This window comes from Chelonoidis abingdonii, chromosome 6, assembly GCF_003597395.2.
Source record: "Chelonoidis abingdonii isolate Lonesome George chromosome 6, CheloAbing_2.0, whole genome shotgun sequence".
Lineage (NCBI taxonomy): Eukaryota > Metazoa > Chordata > Testudines > Testudinidae > Chelonoidis > Chelonoidis abingdonii.
Window position 1 is genome coordinate 22,772,677 of NC_133774.1, and position 26,769 is coordinate 22,799,445.

Below are 26,769 nucleotides of genomic sequence, written 5' to 3' on the forward strand. Positions count from 1 at the left end.
TAATAGCAAATTTTTTTTTAAGTACGTCAGAAGCAGGAAGCCTGCTAAACAACCAGTGGGACCACTGGACTATTGAGATGATAAAGGAGCACTCAAGGATGATAAGGCCATTGCGGAGAAACTAAATGAATTCTTTTCATTGGTCTTCATGGTTGAGTATGTGAGGGAGATTCCCAAACCTGAGCCATTCTTTTAGGTGACAAATTGGAGGAACTGTCCCAGATCGAAGTCTCATTAGAGGAGGTTTTGGAACAAATTGATAAATTAACTGTAATAAGTCACAAGGAAAGATGGTATTCACCCAAGAGTTCTGAAGGAACTCAGATGTAAAATTGCAGGACTACTAACTGTCATCTGTAACCTATAATTTAAATTAGCTTCTGTACCAAATGACTGGAGGTTAGCTAATGTGACGCCAATTTTTCATTAGGCCTCCAGAGGGGACCATGGCAGTTACAGGCCGGTAAGCCTAACTTCAGTACCGGGCAAACTGGTTGAAACTATAGTAAAGAACAAAATTGTCAGACACATAGATGACCATAATTTGTTGGGGAATAGTCAACATGGTTTGTGTAAAGGGAAATCATGCCTCACAAATCTACTAGAATTTTTGAGTGGGTCAACAGGCCAGTGGACAAAAGGATCCAGTGGATATAGTGTATATAGATTTTCAGAAAAGCCTTTGACAAGGTCTCTCACCAAGACTCTTAAGAAAGTAAACAGGCATGGGATAAGAGGGAAGGTTCTGTCATGGATTGGTAACTGGTTAAAAGGTAAGAACAAAGAGTAGGAAATGAATAGTCATTTTCAGAACAGAGAGAGGTAAATAGTGGTGTTCCCCCAGGGGTAATGTACTGGGCCAATCCTATTCACTTATATTCATAAATGATCACGGCAAAGGGGTAAAAGTGTGGGTGGCCAAAATTGGCAGATTGATACAAAAACTACTAAAGATAGTTTAAGTCCAGTCCAGACTTGTGAAGAGCTACAAAGGATCTCTCAAGAATCGTGGTGACTGGACAACAAAGTGACAGATGAAATTCAGCTGCTGATACATGCAACTAATGCATGTGCAAAATAGAATCCCACCTATAATGTAAAAATGATGGGGTCTAAATTAAGCTGTTACCACTCAAGAAGACTTCTTTGAGTGGCATCTTGTGGTAGTTTCTCTGAAAACGTCCATTCTATGTGCAGTGGCACTCAACAAAAGCGAAACAGACATGTTGGAATCATAGAGAGGCGTAGAATATGTAGACAGAAAAATATCATATTAGCCTCTCTACTATAAATCATGTAGCCACATCTTTGACTACTGTGTGCTATGTGGTTGCCTCCATCTCAAAGAAGTATATTGCAATTGGAAAAGGTTCAGAAAAGGCGCATAAATAATTATGGGATTATGGATGGCTCCCGCTATGATGGATAAGATTAATCAGGACTGCGTACTTTTTAGGCTTGGACAAAGAGACAATCTAAGTGAGGGATGTGATAGAGGTTTATAAAATCATGACTGGTGTGGAGAAAGTAATCAAGGAATGTTAATTTATACAATCCTTCTCACATAATCACAGAACTAGGGGCCACAAATGAATATTAATAGGACAGCAGGTTTAAAACAAACAAAAGGAAGTCTCTTTTTCACACAGCCACAAGTCAGGCCTGTGTAACTCCTTGCAGAGATTAATTGTGAAGGCAAGAAATAACAAGTTCAAAAAGTAAACTAGATAGACAATGATAGAGCCTAATTCTCCATGGAATTATCAGCCATGGGTGGACAGGGATATTTTCCTACCTTCGTTTGCCAGAAGCTCTGGGAAGGGTGATGGATGGATTCTTGATGATTACCTGTTCTATTCATTCCCTCGGGGCATATCGCATTGGCCACTGTTGGAAGACAGGATACTGGGCTAGATGGACCTTTAGGTCTGACCAAGTATAGATGTTTCTTATATCCCTGGGGCCTATAAGCACTCTGCCTTTTTTTTTGGTGATGGGATCCTGTGAGAAGGGTCCGCACCACAGGCTGTCAGAAAAGCAAGCTAATTCATTGATCCACTTCACTGGTGTTACTCCTGTTATGCAATGGTGTCTGAAAGCATTTCGGCACTCTGCTAGAAGACAGCAGTGACCAGGCTTAAAGAATTTCTACAGTCTTTTGGAAGACTTATGAGAAAAAATCTTTGAGTGACAGTAGACAAATAGTTAGTGCTGAATTTTGAGAGAGCTGAGAAAGCGCTTCTCGTAACTCAATAATATGAAAGGGAATTCAAGTCCTTTACAAAAGCAAGGAAGTCCTTGGCTATTACCTGGTAGTCAAGAATAGACAACCAATACACAAAGAGGGAAATGCAAACAGGTCTAGAGGAGAAAGACTAAGAGAGATCTCATTCTGTATCACCCCCTCTGAAGTGAGTGAGTCCCTGATTTGATACTAAACTAGCCCCTCATCGCATTGGTTCAGAATGGGTTCAATAAATAATCAAGATGGATAGGCTATAAAATTAAAATCAATATCCCCCAACACAAGTTGTTTTTTATGTACCTGCCTCCCAAACATTGGTGGAGCGCCAGACATCGAAGGAAGTTGCCATTTCAGGGTAATTGTCCTCCATTTCTAAGGCAGAAATGAGTGCTGTGTCTGAATCTTCAAACGTTTTTCTGTTCTGTTAATTGAGATACCATAGCCATATTTGCAGCATCTCATCAGAATATTTTCAGACTTAAGTATATTTGTAACCATTTTTCATTCGGGTTTGGGGTGGTGGGGGTCTCCACTTTGCTCTCTCAAGTGCACTACAAATCTTACCAATAGCACTTGAGCCTTAGTGCAGCGCTCAGGCAGAAGGGTTTTCACTTATCTGTTCCTATATTTGAGCCCATTCATGGAGAAAGTGAAAGCAGATATTCTTGGTGTGAATAATCCATTTTCTTGGTAGATCATAAGGTTTATGACAATCAGGATGGTCACCTTTCCCTGTTGTAATGGACTTTGCAAATCTGCCACATCTAGCCAGGGCAGGAGTAGAAGTCAGTGGTCTGGCCTGCAGGCAGATGCTGTTGATTTTATCCCAATGACACCTACTAGAAACTCTGCTTGGAAGTAGAGCTCTCGCGGATGAAGGAATACATCAGGAAGGGACCTTGAGATAAAAGCGGAGGAATCAAGGGTTCAAATTGACCTGGCTGTTGTGATTAGAAGCCAAAATGTAATTTCAAAGCTGGGAAGGTATTTGCGTCCCCAGATGCCTGAGAACAACAGCACTGCCTAAAATGAGGTAAGAGTTAGATAGCAGTGCTTTTCCTGTGGGTGAAGGGAAGCTCTGACTACAAACTTTCATCACTCAGCAAGTGAGAATACGCGCACTTGCATGTTATGTGAGTTTTTTCCCATCTGAGTTGAGTTCACAAACTGGTTTGAAAGTCCAGTGAATGGGAAAGACCATAGTAGGAAGGGTGAGCCTGGAATGGAAATACAGTAAAACTTGTTTTCCTGAATGTTTTCCACTAAGCATCCAGCTCACCATTCGTCACCCAACCTGTACTGGTATTGGATTACCTTTTTTGAAGACATTAGATACTAGCACTTATTGTCCCTTTTGGTGTGAAAGTTTAAACATTTACACCTTTAACCCGCCTAATCGACAGACATGTCCAAGTTCTTTTGAGCTATTTTCAGGCTTTTGGGAAGGCAGAACTAACGGCAAATTCTTAGGATCAGGAAGGAGTCAAAAAATTACTGTTTTGACCGGAAATTTCAGTCTACACAGTTATTTTAATCTGAGGAACCTTTTATTTGGTGATATTGTCATATGTAATAAAGGTTCAAAATGTATAATAAAATAAAATCTTCAACTAAGCAGATTTAACTTGTAGTTTCTTTGAAATGCCATAAAAATTAAATGTCTGTGTAGTATCTCGAAAGTACAGTATTTAGTTTTAAATCCAGCTGGGGCTGTTCCTTCTAATACAATTCATTTCCTAAAATAAATCACTATATATATTCTAAACACTGGATTGTATCCAAAACCATTTTAATGTTCTGCTTTGAGAAGCAACAGTCTGTGTTGAGTGAAATTGTGCATAAGATATTTGTGCCTATAGTTTATTACCAAGTGGTTTTGAAATTGCATCCATAAATCAAAACACTGGAGAATGGAAAAAGAACAGTCTGAGATACTATCAGTGAATTTTGTTTCCGCATTGATATAGTCAATAGTGCTCTTCATTTAAACCACCATCTTCCTTCCTAAGTGGATTCTGTGTCTGGGGGTCAAAACCAGAGCAGTCACTCTTTTTAGTTGGGGTAAGTCCTACCATCGGGCAAAAGCACAAGGCAGATTATCCTAAAGCCCAGGAATCTTGTTGGGTTCCTGACCTTTCATACTGCTGAAATTTTTTACCTACCCCCCACCCTCCCCAAAGCTCCCCAGCATCAAGTTAAAATGGATATCTTTCTTTAAAGATTTCTTAGAATTTTTAGGGTTAGCTAGTAATTGGTGTCTCTCTTACATATTCTCTTTGGAGGGACATCCAGCACATTGTTCCTTCTGGTAGGCGATACTCTTGAATCGTGGATCGACAATAACATAGCACAAAAGCCAAAGGGCTGATAGCAAGCAGACAGACAATTTCCTTCTAGCCATGTACTGAAGCGAGTTCCCCGTTTAACATGTTTGTCCCTCCCTTAGTGTGCCCAACCAGTATAGAACTCCATGCTAATTTCGCAATTCAGCAAGAAGACCTGCAGAATAGAAATGAACTGGAGGCTGGTCTACAAAGGGATTCACTGAGTTCAAGCAACTAGCAGATCGTACTAGCATAAGCAGAAGTAATAGCTGTAAATACCTTTAGTCCTCAAAGTTCTCAGGATCTTGCTGTAGTGGATATGTTTCAGCAGCTTTTTATGTCCCCTACTCCTTTACAGTTGATGAAGAGAAGATCTATTACTTAACACAAGGAAAGAAGCAGTGAGCTTTTGGGGCAGGGCTTTTATCTGGATGTACCACGCTTTGCACAATGGATCCTGGTCTTCACAGGGGTTCAAGGCAACTATATATTATATAACTAATAAGTTACCAAGGCTTCAGTTGCTTTTTTGCTTCCTGTGCTGGTGATGATAAATGACAATCTAACTTATTATTTTCATCCATGGACATTTTACATAATGGCTTTAGTGTTCCAGAAATTAAACAGGCTGTGTTTGCCTAGAAAGAATAGATCTTAAAGGCTAGGTGGGACTGTTTAACTATCTATTTTTTCTAATGTTGAAGTCCTAAGGATGTTGGCCAATGAACCTCAACCCAATAATTACTACTTCAGTCCAAGTAACTTCTGTTTGAACTGCTAGCATTAATCTTTTAACAAAATCCAGTCTTGATTTAAATAGGTAGGATTGTGCTCATGAAGGTGTCTTCCTTCTTATCCTAATTCCTCCTTTTCTGATCACTGCTGGTCCATTTCTGCAATGCTTCCGCTGACCAGCCAATACAGGTATAAACTGCTGCCTCAAAGGTGGATTGGCGCAGATAGCACACCCAATCCCCCATCTCTGATTCTAAAGAACAGTAATAAGGCCAGAGAAACAGACAGCCAGATGAAAACACAAATGTCCTCCAGTGATTTTGGATGAACTTTTAAAAATGGGTCTATTTCATTTATAACCGAAGAGCCTATCCTTGGCCTAGGCACTTTTAATATTATTATAAAATACACGTACAATATATAAAATCACATTTACACCTCATTCACACAGCCACTGTCAATGCAACTATAACAACTCCCACATACATTTGTGACTTCATTTCTCTCCTCAGCTAGTCCCTTCCCCAAATATCTGAGCATTTATGACTTTTCAGCATGCTGGATAATCTCATGTCAGTTGGGGCTGGCAGACGAGTGGTAGCAAGTTTCTGAGTCTAGGATGCTTCAGGAAAAATAACACCTGCAGAAAGCGCCACCCAATTTTTTAAAACAGAGTGGGTTGAGCTATTCACTGTACTAAAATGCAGAGGTTATTCTAGTCAGAGAAATCATCTCAGATAGGCGTTCCCAAATGCTTCCAGAGCTTTAAGATAGTGGACACTAAAGGGATCCAGTGATATAGTGTATAGATTTTCAGAAAAGCTTTCGCAAGGTCTCTCACCCAAAGACTCTTAAGAAAGTAAACAGACAGATAAGGGAAGGTTCTGTCATGGATTGGTAACTGGTTGGTAAAAACAAAGAGTAGGAATGAATAGTCATTTTCAGAACAGAGAGAGAAGTGGTGTCCGTCCAATGAATGTTAATTGACTAGAGAAAGTAAATAAGGAAGTGTTATTTACTCCTTCTCATAACACAAGAACTAGGGGCCACCAAATGAAATTAATAGGCAGCAGGTTTAAAACAAACAAAAGGAAGTCTTCTTTCACACAGCGCACAGTCAGCCTGTGTAACTCCTTGCCAGAGATTATTGTGAAGGCCAAGAAAATAACAGGGTTCAAAAAAGAACTAGATAGACAATGATAGGCCTATTCTCCATGAATTTATCAGCCAGGGTGGACAGGGATATTTTCCGTACCTTCTGTTTGCCAGAAGCTGGGAATGGGTGATGGGATGGATCTCTTGATGATTACCTGTTCTATTCATTCCCTCTGGGGCATCTCGCATTGGCCACTGTTGGAAGACAGGATACTGGGCTAGATGGACCTTTGGTCTGACCAAGTATAGATGTTCTTATATCCCTGGGGCCTATAGCATCTTCTGCCTTTTTTTTTGGGATGGGATCTGTGAGAGGTCCCACCACAGGCTGTCAGAAAAGCAAGCTTAATTCATATGATCCACTTCACTGGTGTTACTCTCTGTTATGCAATGGTGTCTTGAAAGCATTTCGGCACTCTGCTAGAAGACCAGTATCCAGGCTTAAAGAATTTCTACAGTCTTTGGAAGACTTCTGAGAAAAAATCTTTGAGTGATCAGTAGACAAAGTAGTGGCTGAATTTTGAGAGAAGCTGAGAAAGCGCTTCTCGTAACTCAAGTAATATGAAAGGGATTTCAAGTCCTTTTACAAAAGCAGGAAGTCCTTTGCCGGGTAGTCAGAATAGACAACCAATACAAAAGAGGGAAATCAAACAGGTCTAGAGGAGGAAGGACTAGGAGAGATCTCATTCTGTATCACCCCCTCTGAAGTGAGTGAGTCCCTGATTTGAATACTAAATAGCCCCTCATCGCATTGGTCAGATGGGTTCAATAAATAATCAAGAATGGATAGGCTATAAAATTAAATCAGTATCCCCAAACACAAGTTGTTTTTATGTACTGCATCCCAAAATTGGTGGAGCGCAGACATGAAGGAAGTTGCATTTCAGGGTAATTGTCCTCCATTCTAAGGCAGAAATGAGTGGTCTTGAACTTCAAACGTTTTCTGTTCTGTTAATCTGAGATACATAGCCATGTTTGCACATCTCACAGAATATTTTTCAGACTTAAGTATAGTTTTAACCATTTTACATTCTGGGTGGTTCCACTTGCTCTCTCAAGTGCACTACAAATCGTTACCAAAGCACTTGTAGCCTTAGTGGCAGCCCTCAGGCAGAAGGGTTTTCACTTTTATCTGTCTCCTAATTTGGGCTCCATTCATGGAGAAAGTGAAAGCAGATATTCTGTGAATAATCCATTCTTGGGAGATCATGGTTTCATGACAAATCAGGATGTCACCTTATCCCTGTTGTAATGGACTTTGCAAACTGCACATTAGGCCAGGGCAGGAGTAGAAGTCAGTGGTCTGGCCTGCAGGCAGATTGCTGTTGATTTTATCCCAAAACACCTACTAGAAATCATGCTTGGAAGTAGAGCTCTCCAGGATGAAGGAATAATCAGGAAGGGACCTTGAGATAAAAGGGAGGAATCAGGGTTCAAATGCCTGGCTGTTGTGATAGAGCCAAAATGTAATTTAAGCTGGGAAGGTATTGGTCCCAGATGCCTGAGAACAACAGCCTGCCTAAAAGAGGGAAGAGTAGTAGCAGTGCTTTTTCCTGGGGTGAAGGGAAGCTCTGACTACAAACTTTTCATCCACTCAGCAAGTGAGAATACTGGCCACTTGCATGTATGTGAGTTTTTCCCATCTGAGTTGAGTTCACAAACTGTTTGAAAGTCCAGTGAATGGGAAAGACCCATAGTAGGAAGGGTGAGCCTGGATATGAGATACAAGTAAACTTTGTTTTACCTGATGTTTTTCACTAAGCATCCAGGCTCACCATTCCTACCCACCTGTACTGGGTATTGATCTACCTTTTTTTGATAGACATTTAGAACTATGCCTTATGTACCCTTTTGGTGAAGTTTAAACATTTAACCTTAACCACGCCTAATGTTACAGCATGCAAGTTCTTTTGAGCTATTTTTCAGCTTTGGAAGCAAACTTAACGGAATTCTTAGTGAAGGAGCAACAAAATTACTGTTTTGACCTGGAAAATTTCAGTCTTACACAGTATTTTATCTGAGGACTTTTATTATGGTGATATTGTCATATGTAAAAAGTTCAAAATGTATAATTAAAATAAAATCTTAAACTAAGCAGATTTTAACTTTGTAGTTTCTTTGAAATGCATAAAAATAAAATGTCTGTGTGGTATCTCGAAAGTACAGTATTTAGTTTTAATCCAGCTGGGCTGTCCTTCTAATACAACATTCATTTTCCTAAAATAAATCACTATATATATTCTAACACTGAATTGTTATCCAAAACATTTTTAATGGTTCTCTTTGTAGAAGCAAACAGGTCTGTGTTTGTGAAATTGTGCATAAGATATTTTGTGCCTATAGTCTTATTACCAGTGGTTTTGATAATCTGCATCATAAAATCAAAAACACTGGAGATGGAAAAAGAACAGCTGGATACTTATCAGTGGAATTTTGTTTCCCATGATATAGTCAATAGTGCTTTCTTCATTTAAACCACATCTTCCGTTCCTAAAGTGGATTCTGTGTCTGGGGGTCAAAACCAGAGCAGTCACTCTTTTTAGTTTGGGGTAAGTCCTACAATCGGGCAAAGGCATCAAGGAGATATCCCTAAAGCCAGAATCTTGTTGGTTCCTGACCTTTCATACTGCTGAACATTTTTACCTACCCCCCACCCTCCCAAAGCTCCCCAGATCAGTTAAATGGATATTTTCTTAAATTTCTAGAATTTTTTAGGGGTTAGCTAGTAATTGGTGTCTCTCCTTACATATTCTCTTTGAGGAACATCAGCATTGTCCTTCTGGTAAGGCAACCTTGAATCGTGGATGACAATACATAGCACAAAGCCAAGGGGTCTAAGCAGCATGACAATTTCCTTCTAGCCATGTACTGAAAGCGAGTTCCCCGTTAACATGTTGTCCCTCCCTTTAGTGTGCCAACCAGTATAGACTCCATGCTAATTCGCAATTCAGCAAAGACCTTGCAGAATAGAAATGTAACTGAGTGCTGGTCTACAAAGGGAGTTCACTGAGTTCAAGCACACTAGCAGATCTACTGTACATAAGCAGAAGTAATAGCTTGTAAATACCTTTAGTCCTCAAAGTCTCAAGGATCTGCTGTAGTGGATATGTTTCAGTAGCTTTTATGTCCCCTACCTCCTTTACAGTTGATGAAGAGAAGATCTATACTTAACACTAAGGAAAGGAAGCAGTGTAGCTGTTTGGGGCAGGGGCTTTTTTATTCTGGATGTACCACGCTTTGCACAATGGGATCCTGGTCCTTCACAGGGGTTCCAAGGCACTATGATTATATTACTAATAAGTTACCCAAGGCTTCAGTTGCTTTCTTTTTGCTTCCTGCTGGTGTATGATAAATGACAATTCTAACTTATTATTTTCATCCATGGACATTTTACATATGGCTTTGTGTTCCAGAATTGTTAAACTGGCTGTGTTTGCCTAGAAAGAAATAGATCTTAAGGCTAGGTGGGACTGTTTAACTATCATTTTTATCTATGTTGAAGTCCTAAAGGATGTTGGCCAAAGAACCTCACCCAATAATTACTACTTCAGTCCAGTAACTTCTGTTTGAACTCTAGCATATCTTTTAAAAAAATCCAGTCTTGATTTAAATAGGTAGGATTTGTGCTCATGAAGGTGTCATTCCTCTCCTTATCCTAATTCCTCCTTTCTGATCACTGCTGTCCATTCTGCAATAGCTTCCCTGACCAAGCCTAATACAGGTATAAACTGCTGCCTCAAAGGTGGAATTGCTGCAGATGCAAATCTCCAATCCCCCATCTCTGATTCTTAAAGAAACAGTATAAGGCCAAGAAAACAGAAGACCAGATGAAAAACACAAATGTCCTCAGTGATTTGGATGAACTTTAAAAATGGTCTATTTTCATTTATAACCGAAGAGCCTATCCTTGGCTCTAGGCACTTTTAATATTTATAAAATACACAGTACAATATATAAAATTCACATTATCCCATTCAACACAGCCACTGTCAATGAACCTATAACAACTCCCACATACATTGTGACTTCATTCTCTCCCTCAGCTAGCTCCCTTCCCAAATATCTGAGCATTTATGGACTTTTCAGCATGCCTGGATAATCATCAATGTTGGGGTCTGGCAGACCGAGTGGAGCAAGTTCTTGAGTCTAGGATGCTTCAGGAAAAAATAACCACCTGCCAGAAAGCCCCACCAATTTTTTAAAAACAGAGTGGGCTTGAGCATATTCACTGATCTAAAATGCAGAGGTTTATTCTAGTCAGAGAAATCATCTCAGATAGTCGGTTCCCAAATTCTTCAGAGCTTTAAGTTTTTTAAAAAGTCCTTTTAAAGTCCATTCTGAAATCGGCAGGCAGCCAGAACACATCTGGGAGCATTGATACTATGTGCTGTTAGTGAGAAACATGGCCAATAAGTAGGTTGCCACATTCTTCGCTAGCTTCAGTTTCTAGATGGTCTCAAAATGTATCTCTATTTAGAGCACAGCCGGTTAACATAATCTTGAGGTGGCAAAGGCATGTATTGCTGTAGCAAGATCCTCAAATGAAAGAAAGTCAGTCATCTTACCATAACAGATGGAAAATCTGGCTACAGCTCCTATCTGAATAGCCTAGGATCTAGCAAGATCCTTAAATTGCAAATGTGCATATAATTTTCAGTTTTTATGGCCGTGTCTTGCATTTACCAACATTAGGTTTATCTGGTTTGAACATCAGTCTGTTAGCTCTCCTCTAATCCCCAATTTTATGCAAGCACTAGGAAACGTATACAGAAAATTTCCTCTGGAACATTAATTGCTAGGAGCGATGGACATGGTTAAGGTAGAGACAAATCATTTTGGTGTCCATGATTGTTGATCTTGGCTCACCTCTGCATTTCTTTTTACAGTAGTTTTATGGTAGTCTCTAAGCTCTTATTCTTTCTGACTGTCATCATTTTTGCTCTGTGACCTTTTTTGTATCTTTCTGGTAATGAGGGTCCAGTACTGAATTAATATTCTACACATTGCTGTATCAAAGCCATATTGAGCCTACTAACCTTCCTGGTTTTTTACATGAAGCTTTTATGTCTGTATCTGCAAGGTAAGGGTGTGATTCCCCTCCTCATGTACACATGCTCACACTAGTTCTTATGAAGCTAGTCCAAGTATAAATAGCAGTAGGACTAGTAGCAGCCATAGAAGCATGACTGAGCCATGCTGAGTATGTACCCACCTGAGTGGGTATATATTTGGCATGGTTCAGCTGTTCCTCCGCTGTTGCTGCCAGTGTTATGGTGGCTACACGGCTATTTGTGCTCGTGCTAGCTCAGTGAGAGGTAGGGTAAGTATGTGTACACAAGCAGGGAAATTACACTCCTATATGGCAATGTAGACAGAGCCTACAACATTTATCATAAAGATGCACTGTCCTCTTTTGCTACCAGATCACACTGCACAACCAAGATTAATTTGCAGTCCAGTGTTGACCTTCAGGGTACATCTACACTGCAGTGTCAGCCCAGGGTTAGTCTATGAACCTTGGGTTTGGAAGCCCAGGCCTTGAGTCTCCACACTGCAGATAGGTTTAGAATGTCTGGAGCTCGGCCTCAAAGCTAGGGCTCCAGCTTCCAAACTGCAATACTGAGTCAGACCTGAGTCAAACCACTATCCCAGGCTTTCTAGCACCCTCTCCAGATGTGGCCGCTTTAGGCTTTGGTTTATTCCGCAGCATGGGAAAACTTGGCTGTCCACCATGCATGTACAAGAAGTTCCCAACAGATCCTGCCAAGTTGTCTTTTGGGTCTGCATTCTCCCGGCAACAGGAGCAGTAACACTGGGAGGAGCCACCATTTGAAGAGCCTCTCTTGCTTACGCTTTCACTCCTGTTTCAGCAAATGGGCAGAGCATCCATTAGATGCCATTGGACATTCTGGCAGCAGATTATGGTGGAGGAGGAAGAGGATAGACGTGGAAAAATGGAACTGGCTGATGCTGCTTGTGGCTGTTGGTGTAGCTGTTGATGTCTGTGTAGATACGCATTCCTAGAGCCCAGCCACAAGCAGAAATTAATGGGATCACATCATCATGCAGATACAGAATGACCAGCAGTGAGTCCAGAGCTTCCGCAGAAAGAAAAGTTAAATTTCTGGAGCTTTATGAGCAGCTTGCCCTACCCTCCAGCATCACAACAAATGCATGTGTGCGGTCATACGAGTCAAGAAGTGGGTTTCTATAACTGTCTGAAAGCTGGCTTATAACCCAGACTAATAAAGGTCGATTACTAACCAGTTTGGCGTTGGAAAGTCAGCTGTGGGTAAAGTGTTCATGGAGGTTTCGGAGCCAAACAGGCCAAAACAATATTCCTGAAGTAACTGTTGGTTTTGAGAGAATGGGGTTTCCAGACTGCACCAGGGCCATGGACTGGACTCATGTGCCCATTGTTTGCCCTCTTCAAGGAACATGTGAGTACATAAACTGCAGAGGGTTCTACGTTATTATGCAGGCCCTTGTGGACCACAGAGGCCTATTAGTGGATGGTAGTATGGGCTACTCTGGAAAAGTTCATGATGCCATGGTTTTCTGGTGGTCAGGAGTCTACAGTAGACTGGGATACTATTCCCACCAAATGACATTGTCATAAATGGAGTTACTGCCCCCACTGTTATCCTGGGGGACCCCACATGTCCTCTTTTGCCTTAGGTATGAAACCATATCCAGATCTCAGAGGGACCAGAAAAAGAACATTCAGTTACGTTCTTAGCAGATGAAGAATGGCAGTTAAATGTGTATTTGGCAGACTGAAATCCCAGTGGCACTGTTTACAGATACGTTTGGAAGCCTTTGTCATGAATGCTGTCCATATTATTGTGGCTTGCTGTGCTCTTCATAATACTTGTGATGCCAAAGTGCCTGTCCATGGAACTATTACAGTAATGGATTGCTGAACTGGTGCACTCAACCAGAACGTCCACCTATCACAGCTAGGACAGTATGCATCTAGGCACACAAATCAGGGATGCTCGGTGCTCCCACATCATGGACTTACGGAAGAGGGAGAATACTAAATTTATTAATATGCTTGCACAGTCTTTACATCTTGCAATGAAATGTATGTGGGAGGGTAAACGGGCAGACTTACTCCCGTGGCGCCTCCTGCTGGTTGCATCGGGGAATTAGCTCGATTCCAGAAACAGAGTGCCCTCTGCAGGCCGGTGATCCACCTGTCCTCTGCGGGCCCCAGGCCCCTCCCTGGACCTCGGTGCCCCTTTAACTGGGTCTCCCCCTGTCCTAGGGGACCCCCACCCCACTATCCCCACTTTGCCTCAGTATTGGCTACTACCCAGTCATTGTCTAGCCCCACGCCCTGGGGCAGACTGCAGTATCAGCCACTCATCATAGGCAAAGGGGGTTTGGCCTGGCTGCCTTTACCCACCCTCCGGCTGGCCCTCTGCAAGCCCAGTAACTTGCAGGCCTAGAATTAGGCCCTGCAGCCTGGGGAGTTGCTGGCCTAGGGCTTCTCAGGTGCTAAGGCTTTTTCCCCAGCCCTACCTTCCTTTAGGTCCCCTGGGTGAGTCCCCAAGCAGCCAGACCTGTCTCTCTCTCCCTGTCAGAGAGAGACTCTTTTTGCTTCTGGCTCCCCTGTCATGAAGCATAATTCCCAATTCTGAACCTTAGCGTCCAAAAGTGGGTGCCTGCATGAACCTCCAAGCTTAATTATCAGCTTGGATCTTATAGTGTTGCCACCAGGCAGGAATTACAGTGCCTGCCTCACTCTGGTCTCCCCAAAACCTTCCCTGGGGGACCCCAAGACTCAGATGCTCTGAGTCTAAAACAAAGGGAAATAACCCTCTCCCCTTGTCTCCTCTTTATTTCCTCTCCAGCTTCCCCTCCCTGGATGGCCCTGGACGATCACCCTATTTCAATTCCTTGAATTGCAAAACAGAGAGATCAAGTTTCTTTCACCCTCAGTCAGAGTCCCTGCAAAGGTAAGCTTTGCACTCTGACACAAAGAGATTTTCCCTTCCCCCCTGTTTCCTTCCTCCCCACCAATTCCCTGGTGAGTTTAACTAGGAAAAAATGCAATAGGTCTTAAAAAGAAAGCTTTATATAAAAAGAAAGAAAAAGACATAAAAATTATCTCTGTATCAAGTAACAATATACAGGGTCATGTGCTTAAAAGAAAAATGAATAAACAGCCTTATTCAAAAGAAAATACATTAAACATTCCAAACAACTACACACATGTAAATACAAAACAATATATAAAAACCTATATTGTCTTATACCTGTATTACAACTGGGAAACAGAAGATTAGAAGCTTGAAGATAGAAGATCCCTTCTCAGAGCCGAGAGAGACTAGACAGGCGAGACAGACAAAGGACACACACCCAAAAACTTCCCTCCCTGAGCTTTGAAAAATCCGGTTTCCTGATTGGTCCTCTGGTCAGGTGTTTGGTTCCCTTTGTTAACCCTTTACAGGTAAAAGAAACATTAACCCTTAGCTATCTGTTTATGATATCCCCTGGCCTTCTTATACAGCCGTGTGGCTCAGTTTGGGGCGTGGCCTCCAGCTGCAGCCACTTCCCCAATCAGCCCAGCTTAAAGGCTGCTTTCTCCAGCCCCAGCCCCTTCCCCGGGCTGTTTTTAACCCCTTCAGGGCAGGAGCAGAGATCCACTCTGCTACAGGGAGATTGATAGCCATGCATTGTAGTTATGAATATCATGACAGCTTATGAAGTAGCAAGCACTGGATTTTAGAGTATGGCTTGATTTAGAGAAATTTATTGAGAAATAATGATTGCGTACAACTTCCGAGTTGTTCCTTTTTATGTGATAACCTTTTATTATTGGAAGTACACATTACATGATATAATGCAGCGATGCCAATAAAATTTCTTAATAAAATAAACTTTATTTTTTGAAGATTTATTAGAAACACACAATATTAAACCAAATTGTTTGGAACTGATCGCACTATCAACCCTACTGTTGAGTGTCTCTGGCCCCCCATTCTCCTTTGCCTTTCTTCTACCTTTAGTGTGCACTTGGTGCCACAGCAGGTGGGTGGAGCTGTTCACAGGGGCAGAGGTCAGCAAGTGGTTGTATGTATGCAAGGAGGAGGGCCAGCATGGGCTGGAGATCTGCATGTGGTAGATTTGCCATATCCAGCTGCTGTTAAGTCCTGATTGCATGGGCCAGCCAACCATGGAATTGTCCAAAGTGTTCCTGGGTCTGCAGCACATGGAACCACGGAGGGGGACTCCGGTCATGGTGCAGGTGCAGCAAGAGGCTGTATTCTGATGGCTAAAAGCATAAGGTCTCGAACAGGTTTTTCGGCTGAGCTCTTTCTTTTTTTCCTCAACTTTTATATTCCTCCTCCGGAAACTGTGCTGCACACCTCCCTTATGTACTGAAACTCTGTCCTCTCGCTCTGCAGCCTGCCTGTGTCTTTCCACTTGCCGCAAATCTTTCTCCCTCTGGCACTGCACCTGCTTGTTGGTCCAGAATGTCCAGAAACATTTCTGCTTGGACTGGTCTGTGACAGTTCTTCATCCCAGGGGCCTGCTGGAGTGGGCCTATGCTGCTGAGGTGGCAGGACCATCAGACATTGCAGGACCATCAGAGCTGGAAGAGTCTAAAAGCAGATATCAGACTGTGCGCATTATTATTTGTGTTTCCCAGAGAGGTTCAGTGCCTCGTGAAACAACAAGCTAAAAATGATCTTTTGTAACCTGAGCTCGTGTAGATTCTGAGAGGAATGCCTCAGCTCCCAGAAACTCCTTAGACAAAATTCAGTTAATCACAGTGAAAAGACTGCACAGACAATGGTAAGTTACAATTTACTATGATTTTGTTGAAAAATTACAGAGCTCCTTGACCTTTTGGGGATTGTTGAAGGGCTGGTGTAGCTTTCTACGTAAACCTTCTCTATACTTTCAGGCTTTCCACATTCTTGAGGACATCACCAATCCTAGAGGTCCCAGAATGGCGAAAGGGGATTTTATTCCAAGCTGCTGGTGGCAAGACAGTTGTGTCTGAGACAGAGGTGTTTCTTGACAGAGCAGCATATGTACGAGTGGAGTGGGCTGTTGACCTATAGAGGAGGGCCTGGAAAATATTCCCTTCCCTGAAATTTGTCTGACTATCTGGAGTCCCTACTACAGGGAAAAAGTGCTGCTTCTGTGCCCAGGATTGGATCAGAATTTATGAGGGAATTAACAGAATGCTGCACAATTTTCCACATAGATGATTGTCTCCCTACAGCTCTGTACAGCACTCATAGGCTGTTCTGAATGCATCTACCCAGGAACTACGCGTAAACATACATTCCGTCCTCCCTCATCTTCTTGGCACATTTCTGTACTGCATACAAACTCCTGGTTATACTCCTGGTTGTACTCCAGACATTGATTTTGTCACCCATGGACTACACTTAACCTTCCCGACAGTGGACAATTTTCTGCTTACAGGTGGCTTGTTATGATGTGGCATGCCTGATTTGTACAGTGTGGTGTATTAAAAGGGAAAGCAGTATTGGTTCTTATTTTACACACCCTGGCGCATCTCTGTAAGCATGTGTGAGTTTCTAGTAAAAATTTAGTTTTAAATGCTTGTTTCATTGTTCTTTGTATTTCCTTGAATCATAGGTGCCAACTTTCCCCGGCACCGGTGGGAGCTCCTACCCCCCCGGCCCTGCCCTGACTCCACCCTTTCCCCACCCCTGCCCTGCGCCCATTCCAACCCCTTCCCCAAAGTCCCCGCCCCAACTCCACCCCTGCCCTGCCTCTTCCCCAAGCATGCCACATTCCCCCCCCCGAATTGTGCGAATTAGATGTTTCGTGGCGCAAGCGCTGGGAACTAGGGGGAAAAAGCGGGCACATGGCACATTCGGAAGGAGGCGGAGCAGAGGCAGAGGTCAACTGGGCAGGGAGCTGCCGGTGGGTGCTGAGTACCCACCATTTTTTTCCCAGTGGGTGCTCTAGCCCCAGAGCACCCACAGAGTTGGCGCCTATGCCTTGAATCCCTTGTGGTGTGTGTCTGGAGGGGCTTATGCCAAAGCGCTAGGCATTAGCAGATATATGTTGGTGTCCATAGCTTGCAATACATTTTGTACTGGGTTATAAGTGGGAAATTCCTCCCATCCATATGTTAATAACAACAAACATGGAGCCAGAAACTTAACGGGCTCAGGGACTACTTCTGCCTTTTGCGTTTCTGAAGCTGCATTCTCTTTAGTAACTTTTGTAATTCTGTTTAACAAAAGAAAAAAAATCTTGTTTCTTTACTGCTGCTTATTGCTAATGGTTCAGTTATCTATTAATTTTTTCTCTTGTTACTGTGAAGACTGTGTTAAAAGCCACACTTATAACTACATCAAGCATTTTACGATTTTCCGTTATCTCTGTTTAGAAACCACCCTTCATTATGGATTTGAAACTGCCTGGAATTCGTCCCAATACAACAGCACCTTCTCTAAGGGCAACTGCTGTCTTTGAACTAGTGTCCTTAAACTCGCTTTATCCACATGACTTGGGTCCTTCAAGCTGTTCCACACAGGCATAATCTGCATTGGTATGGAGACCTATTGAAGTCAATAAGGCTGTACATTGGCTCAGAAATCTGAGTGGGTGAAATAACTGGATGGGCACCGTAGTTTGCGCACAGGGCTCTGCACTTTGCCTAATTTTATGTTTTTTATTTTATTTTATTTTATTGTTATTGCAGTAGTGACTAGGAACCCTAGTCGTCATCTAGGACTAGGTGCTGTACATTTCTTTATATTTTTATACTGAAATTCAAAACAACTGTTAAAAATAACAAACTATGTTTTTATTTCATCTATTATATGTGTAGGATAACATGCAGTTAAGTCAGTGTTTCAGCTACAGGTGACTTTTTTAACATTAAAATCGGTTTTTACAATAGTATGAGCATTTGTGTTAAATGTTTTCAAAGTAGGGCTGTGAAGCAATTAAAAAAATAATTGTGATTAATCACAATGTTAAACAATAATAGAATACCAGTTATTTAAATATTTTTGGATGTTTTCTACATTTTCAAATATATTGATTTCAGTTACAACACAGAATACAAAGTTTATAGTGCTCACTTTATATTTATATTTGATTACAAGTATTTGCACTGTAAAAAAAAAAAAAAAAAAAAAACTCCAGAAGAAATAGTATTTTTCACTTCACTAATACAAGTACTGTAATGCAGTCTTTTTGTCATGAATGTTGAACTTACAAACGTAGAATTATGTACAAAAAAAAACTGCGTTCAAAAATAAACAATGGTAAAATTTAGAGCCTACAAGTCATCGTCCTACTTCTTGTTCAGCCTATTGCTCAGACAAACAACTTTATTTACATTATGAGCGGGCATAAGAATGTTAGCATATCTGGCACATAAATACTTTTCAATACTGGCTATAAAGTGCCATGCAATGGCTGTTTTCACTGTTCTGGGACATTGTAAATAAGAAGAGGGCAGCATTATCTCCGCTAATGTAAACCAATCTGTTTGTCTTAATGGTTGGCTGAAGAAGAAGTATGACTGAGTGGACTTGTAGCTCTGAAGTTTTACATTGTTTGTTTTGAGTGCAGTGTATGTAAAAAAAATGTACATTTGTAAGTTGCACTTTCAGGACAAAGAGATTGCACTACAGTACTTGTAAGAGGTGAATTTAAAAATATTGTTCTTTTGTTATTTGTACAGTGCAAATATTTGTAATAAAATATTACACTTTGATTTCAATTACAACACAGAATACAATATATATAAAAATGTAGAAAAACATCCAAAATATTTAATAAATTTCAATTGGTATTCTGTTTAACAGTGCAATTAGAATAGCGATTAATCACAATTAATTTTTTTAATTGCGATTAATTTTTGTGAGTTAATTGCATGAGTTAACTGATTAATCAACAGCCCTATTTAAAAGCAGATTATTTTTGGTATCATCTATATGATTTAATTTTTTTTGTAGGGCCAAATTAATTTTTTTTAAATAGAATTCTAAGCCCTCTTCATTAAAAGTCTACCTCTTTTAAGAGACCATCTTTTGTGCTGATGTTTGAGTGGTCGATTACTATAGGTTTAACTGTATTTGGTCCATTTTTTTCATTACGGTTAGAAATCACACTTTCCAGATTCAATTATCAGGGTTACATTTCTTATCTTTTTTGACAACTAGGTAAACAAGTGTTTCTAATCTTCAGTGTCTCCCTAATTCTCTGGCTTTTCAAAAAATGTCAATGATTCGGTAAGTTATACTTTCCGTAACACAAATGTATGTCATTTGGACCACCAGATTTGAATACAGTGGAATTCAGTAATTTGCACTAATGGCTGCAGCTATAATTCTGAATAAATTAATTTTGTAAATTTGTAATTAAGTGCACAAACAATAGAACAAGGCTACTGTTATTTCAAAATGTACTTTTTATGCTTGAAAAGTGCAGTTTGTTTATATCAGTGTTTCTCAGACTGGGGTCACTGCTTGTGTAGGGAAAGCCACTGGTGGGCCGGGCCGGTTTGTTTACCTGCTCTGTTCACAGGTCCGGCTGTTTGCGGCTCCCACTGGCCGCGGTTTGCAGCTGCAGGCCAATGGGAGCAGCTGGAAGTGGTGGCCAGTATGTCTCTCGGCCCGCACCACTTCCAGCAGCCCCCATTGGCCTGGTGCAGCGAATATCGCAGCCAGTGGAAGCCGTGATCGGCCAGACCTGCAGAGGGGGCAGGTAAACAAACTGGCCCGCCCGTCAGGGGCTTTCCCTGCACAAGCGGCGACCGCAGTTTGAGAAACACTGGTTTATATGCTACAGTGCACCAGTATGTTTTGTAAAAGTAATAAAATCTTGAGTACAATTCTGCTAACAGTCTTTACTGAGAAAGTGAATTATTCTGAATCGAGAAATGCAGATTGGAAAAGTATGAATTAGTGAGGTACAGTTGTGTATTATTTTTAAGAAGTGAATTTATTTACATCAAAGCAATTTCAGATCACTTACTTCAATCATGATTTAAATCATTCATTTTAATCCTCTTTTAAATGTGTACTTTTTAGTTATTTTCCTAAAGAAAGGTTAATTCACGTTATTTGTTAACTGTTAAAACATTTTGACTGGGAACTAAATGTAGCCTTCATATTAAATTTGATCCTTCTTTTGGTAACCAGGAGGATACACTATCTATACATATTAATTAAGATGTTACATAAAGTGTAAGTTATATTATTCAAATTCTTATTTTTTACATTTTGTGTATGTTAAAAGATGGTGAATAATACATTTCTTATTTACCAGATGGTTAATTTTTTAACATGTGAGCCTGTCAAGCTCTAGTTGGATAGAAATTCAGATCAATTAAAAATGCACAACACCAGTATTTTAAAACTTTTTGTTAAATAAAATTACCTTAAATATGATGCATACATAACAAAAAAAGCTATGAAAGATTTCTTTGCATTGTAAACTAACCAATTTATTAAACAAAGGAAGTATTGTCTATAGTTAATAAATTGAACTAATTGTTTTTGGTCATCATGTCCTTCAAGATTTTAAAAGGAGTAGATCTCATCCTCTCACACCTAGTTTTTTCCCCCCCCCCATAGATTGGAAGAGGAAAATAAATCCCAGTTGGTTTCTTAAGTTTGAATGAACTAATCATTGAATTGAACTGGTTGACTAAACAAATACATTGTTTTCTGTGCTCCTGCGGAAGAGGCTACTACTGTCAAAAGTTCATTTAGCATTTCAACAGTCTGATTTCAGGAGCTTAGCCAGTTCCTCCAGTTCAGTGTTGAATGTTAATTTTTTGTATTTAATTTACACAATTTTAATATAAGAAGCTTGGGCCATAATATAGGTTGTTGGTTGCAAATTAATTTTAAATAGGTTTATTTAAAAAACATTTCATTTAAATAAAAATCCAGATTTGATATTTTTTTTTTAAAAAAGCTTGATTTTTATCGACCCTGTTTTCACTCTAATTCCTGCTTTTTATTCATAGTAGGGCTGTCAAGCAATTAAAAAAAAATTGTGATTCATTGTGCAATTAAAAAAAATTGTGAAATTAATCGCATGATTAATTGCACTGTTAATAATAGAATACCATTTATTATTATTTATTTAAATATTTTTGGATGTTTTGTACATTTTCAAATATACTGTTGTTAATAGAATATCTTTATTTAAATATTTTTGGATGTTTGTACATTTTCAAGTATACTGATTTCGATTACAAGATTACAAAGTGCACAATGCTCACATTATATATATTTATATATATTTAGTTCTGATTACAAGTATGTTAAGCATATCTGGCACATAAATACCTTTGAAGGCTAGCTACAAATGTCCCATGCAAATGCCTGTTCTCACTTTCTCAGACCCACTGGACCCATTGGACCCACTGTGACATTGTAAATAAGAAGTGGGCAGCATTATCTCCCATAAATGTAAACAGACTTGTTTGTCTTAGCAAATGGCTGAAATAGAAGTAGGACTGAGTGGACTTGTAGACGCTAAAGTTTTGCATTGTTTTGTTTTTGAATGCAGTTATGTAACAAAAAAAATCTACATTTGTAAGTTGCTCTTTCACGATGAAGAGATTGCACTACAGTACTTGTAAGAGGTGAATTGAAAAATACTGTCTTTTGTTTATCATTGTTACAGTGCAAATATTTGTAATAAAAATAATATAAACTGATCACTGTACACTTTGTATTCTGTGTTATAATTGAAATCAATATATTTGAAAATGTAGAAAAACATCCAAAAATATTTAATAAATTTCAATTGAAATTCTGTTGTTTAACAGTACGATTAAATTGTGATTAATTTTTTTTTAGTTTATGCATGAATTAACTGTGATTAACTGACAGCTCTAATTTACAGGTATTTTTTACAACCTCTTTATTATTTCCTAATTTTCCAAACTTTTTTTCTTGTTAAAGACAGATGTTAAAACTGATTTCACATGCCTTGCCATTTTTAGTCGTCCTCATTTTATATAGTTCTTTTTTCTCAAGAGAAGTATTCTCCCTTCTCTGCTATATTTGTGAAAACCCTTTTAATTCTTATCTCCTGTAGCTATCAGCAACTTGTTCTTCTTTCTCTGGTGCCACTCCCCTCATCACATGACATCTTTCCGACAAAGAGAACCATTTCTTCTCTCTACCCAGTTTTCTCTATTGTCACCTCTGTCATTCCCCATTCTTTTTTTTTGAAGACACTGTTAATTCTCAAAATTACAACCATCATACCACTCTTGGCCTCCAAAACAAAATCACCACTCATCCCCAAGTTAACGATGTGTTACTTACTGTTTCTCAATAGAGTTCAGGAAGTAGTGATCTTCTCCTTTAATGTTATCATTTCCTACCACATCCTCAGTCCATTTTAATATCTCCTGCCTCTTCCTTAGCATTGAACCTACACTCCTTATTATGGTCAGTCACTCCTTCCCACTGTTCTGATCCTGCCTCCCTTACACTACATTATTTTCCTCTTTGACCTCAGCACTGTATTTGACATTATTGGCTACATCAATCCTATGTTTTAAACATGATGGTGGTATCTAATATTCTTTTGTCTTTCTAATAGCTATTGGAACATGGATTATAGGTCCACTAAAGGCTGTCCTTGAAAGTTCTAGCTGCGTTCACTTCTTTGTGTACTGTTTCCAGCATGGATGTCCAGAGTCTCTTCTGTCAGAGCACAAAGAATTTCTGAAATCCTATGCTGTGACTATGAAGAAAAGATTATTTACCTCCACAGTAGCATTTGCAAAGTCCATGGCAACTAAACTGATCTGAGGTGGCAGGCTAGTAAACGTAATGTGGTGATGGCTGAGCTTATTTAGTAGTGAGGAATTTCAGGGTTACTTTTTTTAAAAAGAGTTTTGTCAGGGTTTATCAGGTACAAAATAAAAAATTATTGCTTAGATTAAATACTAGCAACATTTAATATGAAAATTCTAATTTATATTAAAACTTCCCTTTTAATCCCTGGGAAAGTCTCCAGCAACTCTCATTTGTTTGTCTGCTGAGCAATCAATTCCACTGTTACAAATTGTCAGCCATATCTTGCCATGGAATGGCTAGTTGTTGGTTCACCAAGAGTGGTGTACAGTAGAAGTGCTGATGCTCCCAGGCTACCCAAATCCTATTACAAGTAGACTTGCAAATGTGATTCTCAATGACTGCCTGCCATATGACAGCTAAATTCCTGGACTGCACAAGGTTATCTCCTGATTTTCATAACACATAGGGTTTTCCATATTAGTTCAAACCAAAGATACCTCAGACCCAGTAGTATCCTGTCTACAGAAGTGCCCTATGCTTGATGTTTCAGAGGCATGTAAATACCCAAGCATCGGTAAGATATCTGGACATAGGTGCAGTCCTAGATGCAGTGTGTGTGGGGTGGTGAGTGGAAACTTCCTTCCTGATACTTGTAGCTATCAGCTGAATGGTAGACATGTGGGTTTTCAAAAGTGGCAGGATTGGACCCTCAAGTCACTGTACAGACTAAATGGCAATTTCCCTGGTCTTTAGACTTTTATATTATCTGCCTTTCCTTTTGAAGGTGTCCATCACCAGTGTATTGGTGCACCAAACACAGCTATTAGACATGCATTATTTTGTTCCCAAACACTTGTACTTACTATAACAAGACTGTAGCCCATCTCAGGATGGATGGTCAGTTCATCTGTAAAAATCACATCTCAACACATCTGAAAAACTTTTAAGGGAGCCCAGTCATCTGATAACACAAAATGAGTTACAGAAACTGAACACACATGTTTAAACGTCACAAGCAAACAATTCTGTTGCAACTCAGTCTTGATTATCTGAAATGTAGTCCTGTCCCCCACCCCCATCATCTTTTCAAACTATGGTCTGGGGAGCCCTTCTGAGTGATCCATGGAACATAATCTGTCATATTAGTGAAGCCTCTGTCATTCTTCAAAGTAGTGATGATTTCTTCCGGATGTGGCACAAGACTTGTAGGGCTGTTCTACATGGGGGACATTTTTCTAAAATGCTACTCTCTGTTTCTAAAACTAGTTTAGCCAAACAGATTTTAATGGTGGCTAAAGCTTTAGGATAGATTGATTTTTAGATCCTGAACCATTTTTACTCAACTGGTGTCAAAAAGCAGATTTTGAACTAAGTGTCAAATTTAAGGTGAAGAGCAGAATCCTCAGCTTTTGCAGTTAAATACCCCAAGAGAACTGTAGCAGTGAGTAGCATCAGTACAGCTGAAGCAGGGATGGGGCCTAAGGTCTCTGTTAAACTTTTAAAAGCCTTGTCCTGGTTTACATTTTTATTGCTGCACACATACATAAGCTCTCTTTTGTGGTAAGTTTGAGAAATATAGTGCACAGGTCACTTCAGTGGAGCTGCACTGGTTTACATTCCCTAAGGCTCAGACCTTTGAATCTTCCTTGTATACCAGAAATGAAAGATATAGGCATGGGCTAGCCCAACTGGCTGATTATGTGGAGAATAAAGTACTGAGGATAAAGACGTGAAACAACATGTTTTGGATATTTCAGTACAGATGTAAGCAGCACAGAGGCAGGAAGGCTACTGAATAGTCACAGAGCTGCATACTGTAGTACCTGTATGCAGAATTATTGTTTTTAAAAAAAGAAAAAAACCCCAAACAGTCCTATCCTATTTCTCCTCTTCAAAAACAGTCCCCCAAACAAAATTCCACTGGAAACCAAAACTTGTGTATATGGTCTTTAGGAGATCCTATAATTTGTGGCCAGCATCCTGTTTTTCTCTCGTTGGGTCGACAGTGAAATAGTTGAGAACTACTGTGTTCTTCCAACAAAGGCATCTTCTAGTTGTATTCTAACTATCTGTGATGTATTATGTTCATGGTTAACGCTAACAAAGCTGGAGCCCCTGCAAAGCGATTTTATTGTTCCCCTTACATACAAGGGCCAGAATTCAATAATCAAGCTTCTTTCCTCTTTCCACCCCAAATACCTATGCTGTGACCATGGCCTGAGATGGGAAGGGAAGTCTAGGTATTACGTTTAGACCAGGTATATGTATTCATGGAAGGAGTTAAGTGAGTAGCGAGTGAAGATTTCTGGTTAGTAGAAATAAAGAGGAATGTGTGATTTCCCCTAGTGATACATGGATGATACTCGCTAATAGTACAAGATGCTGAAGTTATGGCCAGAGAGCCCTCATTCAGTAAGTAGCAGCTTGTTCTGCATACCATGTGCTCATCAAAGCACTGGAGCACGAGCAGTAAAAATGTCACTAGTACTTCGTTCTGTCTCAGGTGGGAGCCAATGGCCTGACCCCTCCTGCAGATGTGGTAGCATTGTCTGATCCATCACTGCTCTTGTTAACTATATGTGACAGGACCCAGAACTCTTTTTTAATTTTATCCTGTCAGACAGCTGCTTTAATGGTAGCAAGCAGAGCCCTCTTCCTATCCTGCACAGGAAGTAAGCATGCCACTAAGTTCAAGCTCCTGACTCTTTCATATCAGGTTTTCAGAGAGTTAGGACTTGTGCGCATGGGGAAATTGACAGACAGCTATAATGGAAAATCCCTGTGTAGACACAGTGTTCTGAAATAAATATGACTTTATTCTGAAGTAAGTACTTTGCTTCCAAGTATTTTGGAAGCAGAGTAGTTATTCCAGGTTAAATCACTTTTATTCTGGAATAGAGTGTCAGCGTGGGTATTAGTATTTCAGAATAGCTGTGCTAGTAAGTTTCCTCTAGATAGACAAGGCCTTAGCCAAGAGTCTTCTCAGGTGCTTATGAATTTGCACAAGGCAGATCTATCCGCAGCACTCGATATTCTAAAGGCTGTAGTTGAACTTTTGTCCATCTGAAGCTCCCAGGACAAACCCTGAGATTAAAAAGCTTTTGCTGCTTGTTACAATCTCCAGGTCTGCTTCCTTATAGCCAAAAATGTTCTATTTTCATTAGCGAAAACTGGCTTGTCTTCCCAAATATCATTACTTTACAAATGAGGTCAATCGACTCATAGACTCACTCATAGACTTTAGGGTCAGAAGGGACCAATATGATCATCTAGTCTGACCTCCTGCACAATGCAGGCCATCGAATCCTACCCATCCACTTCTATAACAAACTCCTAACCTATGTCTGAGTTATTGAAGTCTTCAGATTGTGGTTTGAAGACCTCAAGCTGCAGAGAATCCACCAGCAAGTGACCCATGCCCCAGAGGAAGGCGAAAAAACTCCAGGGCCTCTGCCAATCTGCCCCGGAGGAAAATTCCTTCCCGACCCAAAATATGGCGATCAGCTAAACCCTAAGCATGTGG

At 40.2% G+C, this 26,769-nt stretch overlaps 1 protein-coding gene across 3 annotated transcripts in view; it reads left to right on the forward strand.

Annotated features, from left to right (window-relative positions):
* The window catches only part of ZNF532 (zinc finger protein 532), a 137,744-nt gene that overhangs the window by 26,508 nt on the left and 84,467 nt on the right, over nt 1-26,769 (forward strand). For 2 of the 3 annotated variants that reach the window (XM_075066885.1, XM_075066887.1), the window contains exon 3: nt 17,849-18,010. The exons of the other annotated variant lie outside the window; for it this stretch is intronic. The gene's annotated coding sequence lies outside the window, so the exon portion shown is untranslated. The remainder of the gene's footprint in view (nt 1-17,848; nt 18,011-26,769) is intronic. 3 annotated transcript variants of the gene reach the window in all.